Source organism: Vidua chalybeata, chromosome 9 (genome assembly GCF_026979565.1).
Source record: "Vidua chalybeata isolate OUT-0048 chromosome 9, bVidCha1 merged haplotype, whole genome shotgun sequence".
Classification (NCBI taxonomy): Eukaryota; Metazoa; Chordata; class Aves; order Passeriformes; family Viduidae; genus Vidua; species Vidua chalybeata.
This window is the reverse complement of record NC_071538.1, coordinates 18,622,499-18,635,750: the sequence shown is the minus strand read 5'-3', so window position 1 is coordinate 18,635,750 and position 13,252 is coordinate 18,622,499. Positions and strand designations below refer to the sequence as shown.

Here is a 13,252-nt window from a genome sequence, read left to right as displayed (position 1 = left end):
GGCCGCGAGGCTGCGGGGCGACCGGGGCTGCCGGAGCGGGATCTGTCGCCGGCTCGGGGCGATGCTGCGGGGCGGGAGCGCGGGGAAGTGCCGGCAGCCCCGCCGCTTCTCCGGTGCCCCGGGGCACACGGAGCAGCGCTGCCCGCCCGGGGCCGCGGGCAGGTGCGGCGGGAGCGCGGGCAGCGGCCCCGCGGGAAGTTTCCTCAGTGCAGCGGGCAGCCCTCGCTCAGGGAGGGAGGATGACTGCGCGTGTCGCAGTGTGAGGAATAGGGAACCAGGAGGCATTTCAGGATGAAAGGTATTAATTTTCTCTTCTCGCCCCCCTCCCCCCCAGTTTTTGCATGCGAAGCCCATCGTCTGTGCGGGTCGTATCGCACGTAGGGCCGGGTCTCTTCAGAACCAGTTAAGGTTAAAATGGGATCGTCTTTCGGCAGTGGTACCCAGTGGAGTCTGAAATGTAGAACAAGTTAAATCTCTGGAGATGCAAGTCAAATATCTTCCTGTGCTTAGCTGGAAGCCCGTAATCTGTGGGATCTTTTTGAATTTCTGCTTCTGAAACCACACATAATTGTAAGCAAAAGGGAAATGCATTGATGCTGGAATTTGAACGTACTGCTGAATTCTGTGAAACTGACTTAAGGTCTCAGTATTGATCGCTTTTGTGCCTTTCTTACGTATTTGCAGTTTGAGTACCAAAATTAGATTTTATTCCTTCTTAAACCCCCTCTAAACCAACCAAACGCCACATCCCACCCACCCCTAGTTCAGTATACTTTTCTGTTTAAATCCCCTATTAATTAACCAGAGTGTTAGTACCTATCTAAATAATATTCAGAGAAATCATGCTGGTTCTTTCCACACATGAATGATTAGAAGTACTTTTCTCTGTGGGAATCGGTTGTCCTCCAAATACTGCAGAATATCTCAAAATATACAGTGACTTGACATCTGTAGAAGCTTTTACTCCTGTTTTAAGTGCTGCGATGGGCTTTTAGTTGAAATAAGGTGTTATTGTTTGAACTAATGATAGTTCAAACAAACAAACAAAAATAGAGAAGCAGGTATTATGCCAGGGGTTTTCCTGTGTGATGAGTAAATATAATGTCTGTGATGACATATGGAACTATCACTTCTGAAGCAAGATTCTCTGGAGGAAAAATGTTACAAAGCTTCAGAAAACTACATGAGCTATTTATTACAGAATATGTGACTTCTTTTATAATGACAAAATATGTTTTTACCTGCAGGTATTTGCCATATTATGCAAGATAGTATAGAAAAATAGTTGTTGGGTTTAAATTTTTTTTTTCTTTAGAAAAATGCCCCTATTCTAGATTTCTGATGGTTTGGATACATTCCACATATTTCCAAAGGGTTCTACCCAGCACTTTGGGAGTGTTAGAAAAGGCCAGGAGATCAAGCCTGTCAGCAGTTATTAGGTAATTATTCCAGTAATCTAACAGTCATTTTAGTAGTCTGAAGCTCAGGTTTGCAATCAAAATAAAATTTGTTCCCATGTTCTTCCAAAACTGATAGTGGTAAATTGGCAGCACAGATTTAGTTGTGGACAAGTCTGAAGAACTAGAAGATTAATTGATCAAGAAGCAGTTAGACACAAAGCCGTCTTGCAGTTTTCTGTATAGTTAAATTTTTCTCCAAGATGTTTCTAATGCTGTATGTTGGTTATGAAGGCCATAAATAGAATTTTGAAGGTGAAATGTGGCAGACTGATGCTGACTGCTGAATGTGCTCACTCTGAATTGTCAACATCAAGAATGACTGAAGTATGATTTCTTGATTTTGAATCTCCATCTGTGGATATTTATTATAAATTTTAAAAGTCTCTGTAGGATACATATGGCAAATTTCTTGAACATCCACATTTTCTAATGTTCTGTGCTTTTTTTTTTCCCCATATTTTTCCTTGCCTATATTTTAATGTTGTGTTAAGGAGTATTTTTACATTTACTAGCTATTTGCAGATGTCTCATACTAATTGAGAACACATTAATCTAAGTATGTAAATCCTTAGGAAACAAGAAATTGAAATGAAACTTTAATGTCTGAAATAGAGAAATGGATAACATCTTCCAAGCTACCCTGCATCTACTTTTGCAAAAATCCTGTCTTAAAAAATGCACATGGCAGCATGTTGCAAGATAATTTTTTGATATGAGTTACTAATGTTTTTTAAATTTTGTGCTACAATTTTATCAGTGTGAAGATATCTTGTAGAAACCAACAATGCTAATTTCTCACTTTTATATGTTTCCACAAATCTTCAGAAAATTACTGCCTTGAAGTGTTGTGGCTTTTTGGGCAATCCTAAATCACGAAGACACTGAATTTTTTTTATAGGCCTCATATCAGTCCCTGACAAAAAAGATGGATGCTTGCCAGACTTTTTCTTTTTGATGAGGTATTTCCATCATCCATAGTTGACACAGTGACTCTACAATGATCTGTGTGGCAAAGGAATAGTTTGGATTTGCCTAAAAGAGGGAGTTAATTTTATTTGGAAAGGTGCATACAAACTGTCAAAGCTAAGAAATCTCACCACAGGTACCACAGCATTCATATTGGAGCATATTAGCTGGATTTTGTTTTTCCCTTATGAACTTCAGAACACTTAACCCTCGATTAATTTTTATTTTCTACATACCTAGAAGTTAATTGGGGCCATTTGAATCCTGCTGATGGAAGTCTAATGGCCCTTATTAAGCTCGAGGAGCCCTTTAGAGCTTCATTAATGCTTACCTAAAGTCCTGCCAGAATGATACTTTGCAACTACTCCTTTTGCAGACATTATGAGCTTACTGGAAAGTTTACCAGAACCAGTGAACCTTTTTAACATTAATGTTTAAAATACGAATGTATTTTTAAATTTAGAATGGAATTTGTTGACGTCTACTACACTGATGGGTAAAAGAATAATTTACAATTGAATGGATATATGAGAAAAAAGGTGGCATTCTAAAGGAGTCAGCCTTGGATCCTGGTGGGCATTAGAGCAAATGTTCCTTTTCTAGGGTTGCAACCCCTTGGAGCCCAAATCTTTCACACCAGAAGATTCCATAGTGCCCCAGTCTACTGAATCCTCTTGTTTATGGCAGTGAAGGCAAGAACCTACAGGTTCTGTAGGGGTTAAATAATAGATTTTGCTAAGAGCATTTCCCAGTTTTCCTCCTTGCCTTCTCTCTGAAGTGTTCATATGGCTGTACAACATAGTTTTACAATTCTATCACATTAATTTATACTCATTTACCAACACTTTTGCTCTGTCTTGATTTCCATTTGCCAGGAAACAAGCTCTATCATTAGAATAAAATTTTGGTGTTGTGTTTTGAAAGGTTGAGTAAAGCAGACATAATGGTTCTTGCTTTCAATATCAGCTTTAATCAGAATACAGGATCTCCAAAATGAAGAACTCTGTATACAATTGTACTATTTGTTTTCCCATTGTTAAAAATTGAAGTTCAAATAATTGAAAATGTTTTAATATAGATCCACATTGTTTCAAAGGCAATATTAAAAAATATAATCACATGGGGTTTTTATGAACATTCATTTCTGGGGACAGAGGAATAGTACTGCTTTACAGAGAGCCCAAATTAACAGCAATAATGAAATAAAGACAAAAGAAAAGATTCTGATTTAGGGATCACTTTTCACTTCCTGGAGTGGAGTGAGTGTCATGCTACTTCCCACTTTTGTGTTTGGTTGTGGAAGGATTCCAAATTGAAGTTTAATATGCACCTTAGATGGCTACATTACTGTTAATTGATAGAAAAACTGCCTAAAAGGATGGAAGTGCTTTACACCGCAGTTCAGGAGCCCTTTGTGGCCAACAGTAGTAACAGAGTACTAACAGTCACTCTTCAGAAGAAAGAAAGATAGACTGAATCCACTTTTCATATATAATAAATGCTGCAGAAAGAGTTGAGTAGGGTGTGGGTTTCACAGTTAGACACAGCAATGTGTTGACATGTTTATTTCCATCCTTGCTTAGTAGCAAAATTCTAAATATATTCTTCTTTGGTTACATTAAAGTATGTTTGCTTTCAACTTTGTCCTTGGGTTGACATGTGTTTGTTTTATTTTTAGCACTTGAAAACCAACACAGTTATATCCCTATAGGGTGCAGTGGAAGCACTGGAGTATAGCATGAGAAAATGAAATCAGATGCTTAATACTGAATTGTTGCAGGTGAAGAGGCAAAGATCTTGATACTGATTACGACCAAAAAAAAAAAAAAACAAGTGGACTGACAGGACAGAATATTGTGTGATTTGATGGGGAAATCACTCTTATCTGCTTGCACAGAATGAACTTCTCTTGAAAAATATAGAATAGAACTATGTGATAGAAGACTGTGCTTTCTGTGCTTTTGTGCGTGGTTGTCAAGTGTTTAGCCTTCATTGAACATGAAATTTCTGTGAATTTGTAATACTGTTTTATCCTTCCAAGCTTATCTTGGTGTTGTGGAAGGTGGGAGAAACATGCAAAAACACTTCATGTGAATTATTGGTGAAAGAAATCTCAAAGATGTGCAATTTACTCACCCAGAAAAATCTACTCTTTGAATTACATTTTACTTCATGGGGTTTTTTACAGGGATATAATATTATCCTAACTTTTTATGTCAACTTGAAGTCTTTGAAAGACTATAAATTACTAGTAAGCATTAACAATTAGGCATTAATTTGAATAAAAAGGGTTTTTTTTTTTTTTTTCTAAAAATGAGCAAGAATGATCTGAGAACATGAGTTTGGTACATTTTGTGCCACTTAAAAAATGGAAGCATTTGCTGAAAATAATGTTTCTGAGGATGAAAAGGAGATATCCAGTGAATAAAATAAAGCATGGGGATACAGGAATCAGTACTGTTTCAAGCCAAACTTGTTTCAAATTCATAGACTTGGGAGCTTTGTAGGATATCGTGCTGGTTTTGGCTGGGGAAATGTTAATTTTCTTCACATAGTACATAGTTTGGGGCTACATTTTGCATTTGTGCTGAAAATTGTGTTGATAAGAGATGTTTTTTTTTATTGCTGAACAGGGCTTACATAGAGCCAAGGCCTTTTCTGCTTCCTGTACTGCCATGCTGGCAAGGAGACTGGGGATACATGGGAAACTGAGACAGCAGATCCCAGCCCAGCAAAGGGGTATCCCAGAGCATATGACAGCCATGCTTGGCAAATGAAGAGGGGTGAAGAAGGAGGAAGGGGGGGATGTTTGGAGTGATGTCTTTTGTCTTCCCAAAGAACTGTTACTCATGATGCAGCCGTGGTTTCCTGGGGATGGTTCAATGCCTGCCTGCCCATGGGAAGTCATTCATGAATCCCTTGTTTACTTTTCCTGTGTATGCAGCTCTTGCTTTCCCCATAAAATTTTCTTTATCCCAACCCATGACTTTTCTTACTTTGATTCTGATTCTCTCACCCATGCTGGGAGATTGAGGTGGTGGGGAAGGGAGTGAGTGGAGGTGTGGTGCTTAGTTGGCAACTCAGCTTAGACAGTGACAGATATTGACCCAGAGCAGCATCCACAAGTGCAGAAATAGAAGACAAGAAAGGGAACAATACAGAGTTAGGTTTGAAAGTCTGGACACCAGCTGAGAAATGATGCAGTTAATGACCCCGAGCAGTCAATTAAAAAAGCCTATATATTACTTTGTTCTGTTGCCTCTAGGTATGAAGAGAAAATGAAAGGACATTGTGGCCTTTTTGCCAAAAGCAACACTCAGGAGTACAAGCACATACAGGAAGCAAGCCTTTGATATTTTATGAGAAAATGAAATAAAATTTATTAGAAATGAAAATAAAAAATATCTATTCTTGTGAATGTGTGTTTGGGAAGGTCTGACACAGATAGTTTCATTGATAAATAAAAAGTCTCAGTCATGTGGTATGCATATATAATACAATTCCAGTTGTTTGAGGATAATAGATTAATGGTACAGTTGAAGCTGTGTTTCTGCAACAGCTGGGTGTAAGACACCTGGAACCAAGACAGTATGAGGAGGCACGGGGAAAAGTCATCTGTGGGAATAGACTTCAGGAGAGATGTCCAGATTTCACTCCAGTTCTATTCTTCCACATAAAATTGTGTCTCAGTTGGCTGCACTAACTTGTCTCCTATAATTTCCTATTGTTTTGAAGTCCATGAAGTAATTTCTTCAATTTTGGAAGATGTACCTGGCCAATCATGACTGAAGTACCGCTACCTTAATCCTTCTCTTGGCAAGGCAAGCAAGAGACATTCTCTGTTGGTCAGAGAGAGCTTCTGCTCCTATCATTTGCAAATTAAGAGGGTAGGAAGTAAGGGGAAATGTCTTTTGCATACACTGTAGCCTTTGCACACTTTGCTACCCACCTGCATTCTACCTGCATTTGATTTCCAAAGGCTGGCATTTGGGCTAGTAGGACTGCAACAGTTTATGTGAATATATCCTTTCCCATCTCACTAGAATCTATCCGTAATACTTCATCTGATGCCTTGAGAGGCTGCTTAGAGCAGAGGCTAGACAGTGGTAAAGGAATAAAGTAGGTATTTCTTAAAAGGCCTTCAAAGGACACACCTTGGGCAGTGCAAGAGCCTGGCTGAGGCTACACCCAAGATGGACGATGGGTCACACGTTGTCACACTTTTATAAGTTCTGGTCCATTTACATATTGGGGTTAATTGTCCAATTAGCTTCAGGTTATGAAGTCTTATCCTCCCAGATTGCTCTCCTCAATTCCCTGTTGTTTACACTTTTTGGGCTGGAAAAGGACTGTTTTATTTAACTAAACTGTGAGGAGAACTTGCTAACACTTTATATGCAGTTCAGAGTTATATACTAATGCAGTGCAGAGCCTGGATAATATGAAAGCTAAAATGTAAGGCATCACATCCTTGTAGGGATAGGTTTGGCAGTAGTTGTGCAGTCAGTCTTGTCTGGCACAAGATGGGCCTGACTCCTATAAAAATAATGCAAAAGAAAGGAGTGAACTTGGTATCTCCAGTTTTCTTCCATGGTTGTTCTTTTTTTGGTGGCTGTTGTTTGTTTATTTTCCATTTGAACAAAGGAACTTTCCCAGCCTTTTATTGTCAGATATCCTTTGTGGCCGACTGTCCATTAAAATGTACTGAGCTGTCAAATCAGAGCAATCTTTTCTTAATGTAAAAGAATAATATGACAAAGAAAAGCCATCTTTTGAAGTGATGTCAGAAAACAATTTCTTATTGGTATAAATTGACATGGTAAAAGGAAATAACCTCATTTGAGGAATATTAATTGTTTCAGAATACTACAGAAACAGCTATGCCAGTAAAGGATGTACCTTTTCTCTTTCCATTACTACACTTAATATTTCATTTGGTTTAAAAATTGATCTGTAAGATTGTAATGCTGGCTTCACTGAAACCAGGTAGGTTTGATTTCAAATCTTGGATCTCATTGGTCCAAGCCTGGAGGAGAATGAGTATCTTTTTTCTTATGGCAAATTATTAACTTCTTTAGCCTTCTTCTATACTAGTGTCTTGTGTTATTGTGATCTTGACCTCTTAATTCTACGTTTGGAGAAACCATTGTCCTGGTTACAGTAGCTCATATCCCTGTTATATCTCTTTCCAGTCACGGAGTCATTTTCTGGTTTTAGATTGTACTTCTTTTAGCTTATTGTTATGACTAAAGCCTACTGACTTTCTTCCCACAACTCTTGTCACTAAGTAAAGTGGGAAATAATGCATTCTTTTCTTACAGCATATATCATGCCTTTGTCTTGCCACCCAAAACACAGGGAGAAAATACCTAGAAAGGGTTAAGAAAGAGATCTAAAAAGTGCTAGAGATAGGCTAAATGGGAAGGAGCTGCTGCTGCAGCCGGTCTTTCCCTGGTGTATTACTGCCTGAAACTGCATCAGCTGTCAATTATTGATAGAAAATCCTGTTTCCAGAGAGCTGGCTCCTCAGATAGTTTCAGCAATGCAATACTAACGGTAAGTGATTTCATTTTGCTTCTACTGCAGAATTATTTTAAATCTGTTTCTATGTCAGTGGGAGGTCCTGGAATGACTGTGTATTCTGCAGTATGTAATCTTGTCAGCTAAATCCATGATAAATTAATGTTTCGCACTATCAGTAATTGTATGCAGAAGAATTTGGTATATCACCCTGCCACATGCTGCTGCAAAGGTTTGGTTGGTTTGTTTGTGTATTTTTTCACTATGACTCTACTGCAGACTATGTTAATTGAAATCCATTGCCTTCAGTTTGAATGCTCATGCATTCTGTCCACCACATATATTTTGCAATGAGTTATTTTTCCAGGATTCTTGTTCCTTTTCTATATTTTTTTCTCATCCATCCTTGAGCTTGCAGTTTATCTTTCCTTAAAACAGAAAGCTAGATTCAGGAGCATCTACTGAATGCAGTAAATTGTGAACCATTAGTTGGACAAAATGTACTTGTGGAGAGCAGCATGAAGCATTTTCTGTGGCAGTGTATCTATATATCACCTGCACAGTAATCCCTGTTTCTAAACATGTGAATCCTGCATGAGCTGTGGAATATGAAGTCCGCCTCTAAACAGCCAAGCAATTCTGAAAGTGATACTTGAAGCTTGTAATCTTTGTCAAGAAAGAGAGAAATTTAGAGGCAGCTCAGTAAGTTTGAGCTGTAATTTCTACTGTGATGAAAGTTCAATTTAAATGGACTCTAGTTTTGAGTCCATTTAAGACTCAAGACTCTGGATGAGACCAGAGTCTTAATTATAATTCTTAATTGTGTCATCAGCAGGTCTGTCCTGGAACTGAAACATCATGATATAAAGTCCACAAAAGTCAATAGAAATATCTATATTTACTTCACTAAGTTACAGAGAAAATCCTGTATGGTTGATCTCATTTACATTACAGACTTGAGAAAATTGTGATTTTTGTACATATCTTTACAACGATGGGACTAGGAAATTTCCCAAAGAAAACTTTTGCTTCCTTTGAGCAATCAAAGGAGCTAAAAAAATTGGGAAGGAATTTCATATTTGTGAAGTAATATTCAGAGTCCTGCATCAACAGCCAACTGTGAATGCCAGTTTATTGTCCTTTTTATCCTGTTTGGTAAGTCAGTGGTGATCATCTCTATTCTTATTTGTATTGACACTTTGCATGAAACTTTTTCTGAAAGATTTATTGTTTTGGTTATTAGGTGTGCTGTACCTTTTCCACACCTTTGGATTTAAAAATACCTTTAACTAAATTTGTGCATTTCCTTTTTTTCCTTATCTGTGGTTATAAGGCAAATATGCTACTCCCTGGTTGCATATATTTTTCTATAGTGTGAAGTGTATGATATATCTGAGAGAGTCAGAAGCACAAAAGAATAAACGTCATCATTTTCTGCCTAAGATAATATGATAAAAAAAAAAAGTATGTGGCTCAGTTCACAGTCATGTTTTATTTTGGCTGGCAGTGATGTATGTTGCTATAACATAATAAAAAATTATTTTATTTGTTTATTTTGAATATTTGAAAAGCAGTTAGCTTTGCAGTCAGCATGCATTTGACTATGTAAGTTTATGCATTTATTTTTCATTATGAATGCACCTTTAAGAAATATAAGATTAAAGCAATTGAAAATACAATTGAGCCTTGCTAAATGAATGGAATATCCCACTGCTCCAACCTCTGGTTGAGGACTATTATTTCAAAATACTTTTCAAGTGTATCTCTTAACTCTCAATCTTAACCAACACTTTCTTTTTAATTAAAAAAAAAAATGAAAATGGTAGCACACATGCCAGAACCTCTTACTTTTAAGTGTAGCTTTTTGGGACTTGACCAAGATGGATAAGGACAGGACTAACTGTGATATTGTTCCATACTTGGAGCCCTGCTTCTGCTGTGATTAAAGCAATGGAGGCAATAGTCACGCTTAGGGCAGTTTTTTCCTCTGGTTTTGGAACTATTTTAAACTACATTAAAAAGCTCTGGTGCTATTGTCAGTATGGGCTCTGCAGCTCAGAGATTGTGCATGATTAGTCAATAAACAAACTACTGAATACTACAGGGTTACCTCAGTAATGCTGTACTTATTAAAAAAGTACATTATCCTGATCCTATGAGTTCAAGCAAATCCTAGGAAATTGCTTTTTGCTTTTCTAATGTTTTAAGTAAAAATTAAAGCTAGTGCATATTAAGTCTGGTACACTTCACTTTTCTCTCTTATTTTGTTATTTTGGGCATTCAAAGTATTACATTTAGGATCAATATTTAAGATGTTATTTTTCTAGGCTTTGTGACTACATGCTGTATTTCTCTACAGGTGAGCAGTATTTGCACAAAATATTCCTGTAGCAGGATAATGGAGTCTCATCTCACTCCTGATGAGGATGGTCACTCTATTTAGAGCCCCTACAATGGATAAAATAGTGTGACACAGAGGGTTTGGAGCCAATCCAGCCTTTTAAGGGAATTTCTATAAATCAGGTCAATTGATTTAAAGAAGCTTCTGAGGGCTCACATCCTTTTGAAACTGCTTGATGTGCTCCCGTTTTTATGTGCAAAAATATTTTCAAATCAGTGGTACCCCACTGAGCCCCAAGTACTAAGCTATGGGGAAGGAAGCATGTTTTTGTGAAATGTTTTATAGCTGCTGGGGGTTCCGGTTCATTTATCAGCTGGTTGCAAACTCTTACTAGCACTGAGTGTTGGCTGCAGTAGTCTCAGTGATATTGTAGGCCAACTGTGACTATTTCTGACTGTCACTTGTTCTTTACAGAGTAGAAGTATATGACAGTCATTAAAATGTTAGAGATCTACATAGATAGCATACAAGTATTGCCAGTGGAGCTGAGCAAATGATTTCATAGTTGGAAATGTCAAGATAATGTGATAAAGAACTTGGTGATCATGTAAGAGCACTTTACTTGTACTTTCATGGTCAAGAAGCCTTTGAAGAAATGGTTCTTGTGATTGCAAGAAACTTCTTTTTCATGATTTATTCAAGACCTGATTATTGTCTTAACATCTGCATATCCAATGCTGAAACTACAGGCCAATGTCTGCCAATTTAAATTTCAGACTGCTGTGGGAGTGTCACCCTTGTTGTTAAACTAGAAAACAGTGTTATGTGGCAGTATGTGAATTAGGATGATGTAGTCTTCAATCAGAGTTGTCGTGGGCCGTGTGTGAGGATTGCAGCCCATGTCTAGTGATGCCGAAATGAATCTATGAATCGCGGGCTTGTAAAATATGAGATGAAACGATGCAGACCAACACAGGGCTGAAGTGTGGCTCTTGTGATACACATAACTCTGTAGAAGTTAATTTAACCATATTTGTGTTCTTGTGTTCCTGAGCTTGAGGTTGTTTTCACACTGAGCCAAAGCTGCCAGCTTGAAGCAAGGGAGGAAGAATTTGATGTGTGAGGGGGAATGGTCTAAAGATATCTTTTTCTCTTCTTTTTTCTTCCCCAAGATCCTTAGCAAATCTCTCCCCAGGGTCTATTTATAATATAATGAATCACTGCAAACATATCAGCTTCATTGAAGGATTAGTGCTTTTTATGCTAAGACAGCTCTGCTGATATATGTAAAATGTTAAATTGTCCTATCTTGTAGATCCCTAAGGCCTCTAGCTCTTACTAGAGAAATAAATCTTATGAGAAGCAAATGATAGAAAAAAAAAAAAAAGTAGTAGTATAATTCCAGCAGTGATTAGTGTGTGGTGTACACAGTTTGAAGGACTGTGTGGTAGCTGTTGGTGTGTGTTGACGTGCTGTAATGAAGAGCATGGATGGCACACTGCGAAGTCAAAAGAAGAGCAGAGATTCTCCCACAGGTGCCACAACTCAAATTCTCTTCTAACTCTCTCTTGTCTACCTTTCCCCCTACCACACCCGTAATGTTAATGTCACACCTCAATATTACTACCAAACAGGATTATTATGGAATGTTGCCATCTCTGTTTCATTCATTTGAGGCCATGGCTGTCTCACCGCAGAGCGCTGGCCCTTAGTGTGTGTGAGTCCATCAGTGAGTGTGGCTTCCTGGCCTTGGTCTTCAACACAAAGCAAACAAATGTCCTTGTGCTGTTTGGTTCAGGGGAATGGTTCGTTTGAGGTGGCAGGGCTCCAGCCCTCCTGTGGCCATGGCTATCCAGCCACTCAGCTGTCCATCAGCTGCCCTCGGCTGATGTGGCTGAGCCTCTGATGGTGTGTGCATTTCTAGCCTGGAAATGTGGGAATGCCTACAGCACACCAGTGCTGTTTTAAATGAAGGTGGAATGGTTGTATGTATTTATCTAAAACCATTTCACACACACACACACACATATATATATGAAATACTAAAAAATTGTTGTATATAATGGTTCTATAATAAATAGAGATTGGCTTCCATTTAGCAGTGTTCAGTGGAACTTACTGTGATCAGGGGTAGGAATACTTTATGTTCCAGAATTAGTAGAATGTCCTGCTGTCAGATTTATGTTGTTATTGACACTTAGTGAAGTGTCTGTGACTGTAATACAAGATCTATGCATTGTCTCTGCTTTTTGCTGGCAGAGAGTAGAACATGAAATCTGATGTTTTTTAGCAGCAAGAGACAGAGATATGTATTTTCTGAAATTTAGATTTTACTGTATAAAAGCATTGCTACATTTGCTTGTTTGAGCTATTTTGTCGATATTTTGCCATTGTGAATGCTAAATAATATTTATTTAAAGTTCACAGCATTTTATTTTTGAATTATTGATTTTTAAGTCATGCAGATTCTTTTCTCTTGCCTTGTCAATTAATATATTTTCAGTGTTTTACTGAACAAGTAAAAGATTCAAACCTTGACCTTTCTGTGCTTTTCTAATTTGGCCTCAGTGGCTTTTATGGTCCTTGTTCAATATTCAAACTGTAACTATGAAACTCTATAGTACTCAATTTGGTAACAGTCTGAAATATGTTATCACATTAGAAAGGGCTTTTGAAGGGTGAGAATGAGCTAACATATAGTCACATTGTATGCTCTGCTATGAAAGTCACTTTGGAAGTAATTTTTTACACAGAAAATCAATCTTCAGATTTGAAAGATTTGACATTGATTTAAATTTGGCCACTTCAATTTGTTTTGAAGTTTCATTTTGGAAAATGGATGAATGAAAAAAAAAGCAATATTGCTTCAAGACAACACTGAAATTAAAAAAATTGCTTCTATGCTCAGTTGTGATCTCTGTATTTTGTGAATAGGAAGTGATTAATGCCTGTGAAACTGTGATGT

At 37.8% G+C, this 13,252-nt stretch overlaps 1 protein-coding gene across 5 annotated transcripts in view; it reads left to right on the top strand.

Annotated features, from left to right (window-relative positions):
• The window catches only part of TTLL7 (tubulin tyrosine ligase like 7), a 65,694-nt gene that overhangs the window by 432 nt on the left and 52,010 nt on the right, over positions 1 to 13,252 (top strand). Inside the window, exon 2 of one of the 5 annotated variants that reach the window (XM_053950725.1) lies at positions 1,316 to 1,439. The exons of 3 other annotated variants lie outside the window; for them this stretch is intronic. The gene's annotated coding sequence lies outside the window, so the exon portion shown is untranslated. Of the gene's footprint in view, positions 1 to 1,315; positions 1,440 to 7,963; positions 7,983 to 13,252 lie in introns of those variants that run through there. One more of the 5 variants, XM_053950726.1, reaches the window with a different exon arrangement.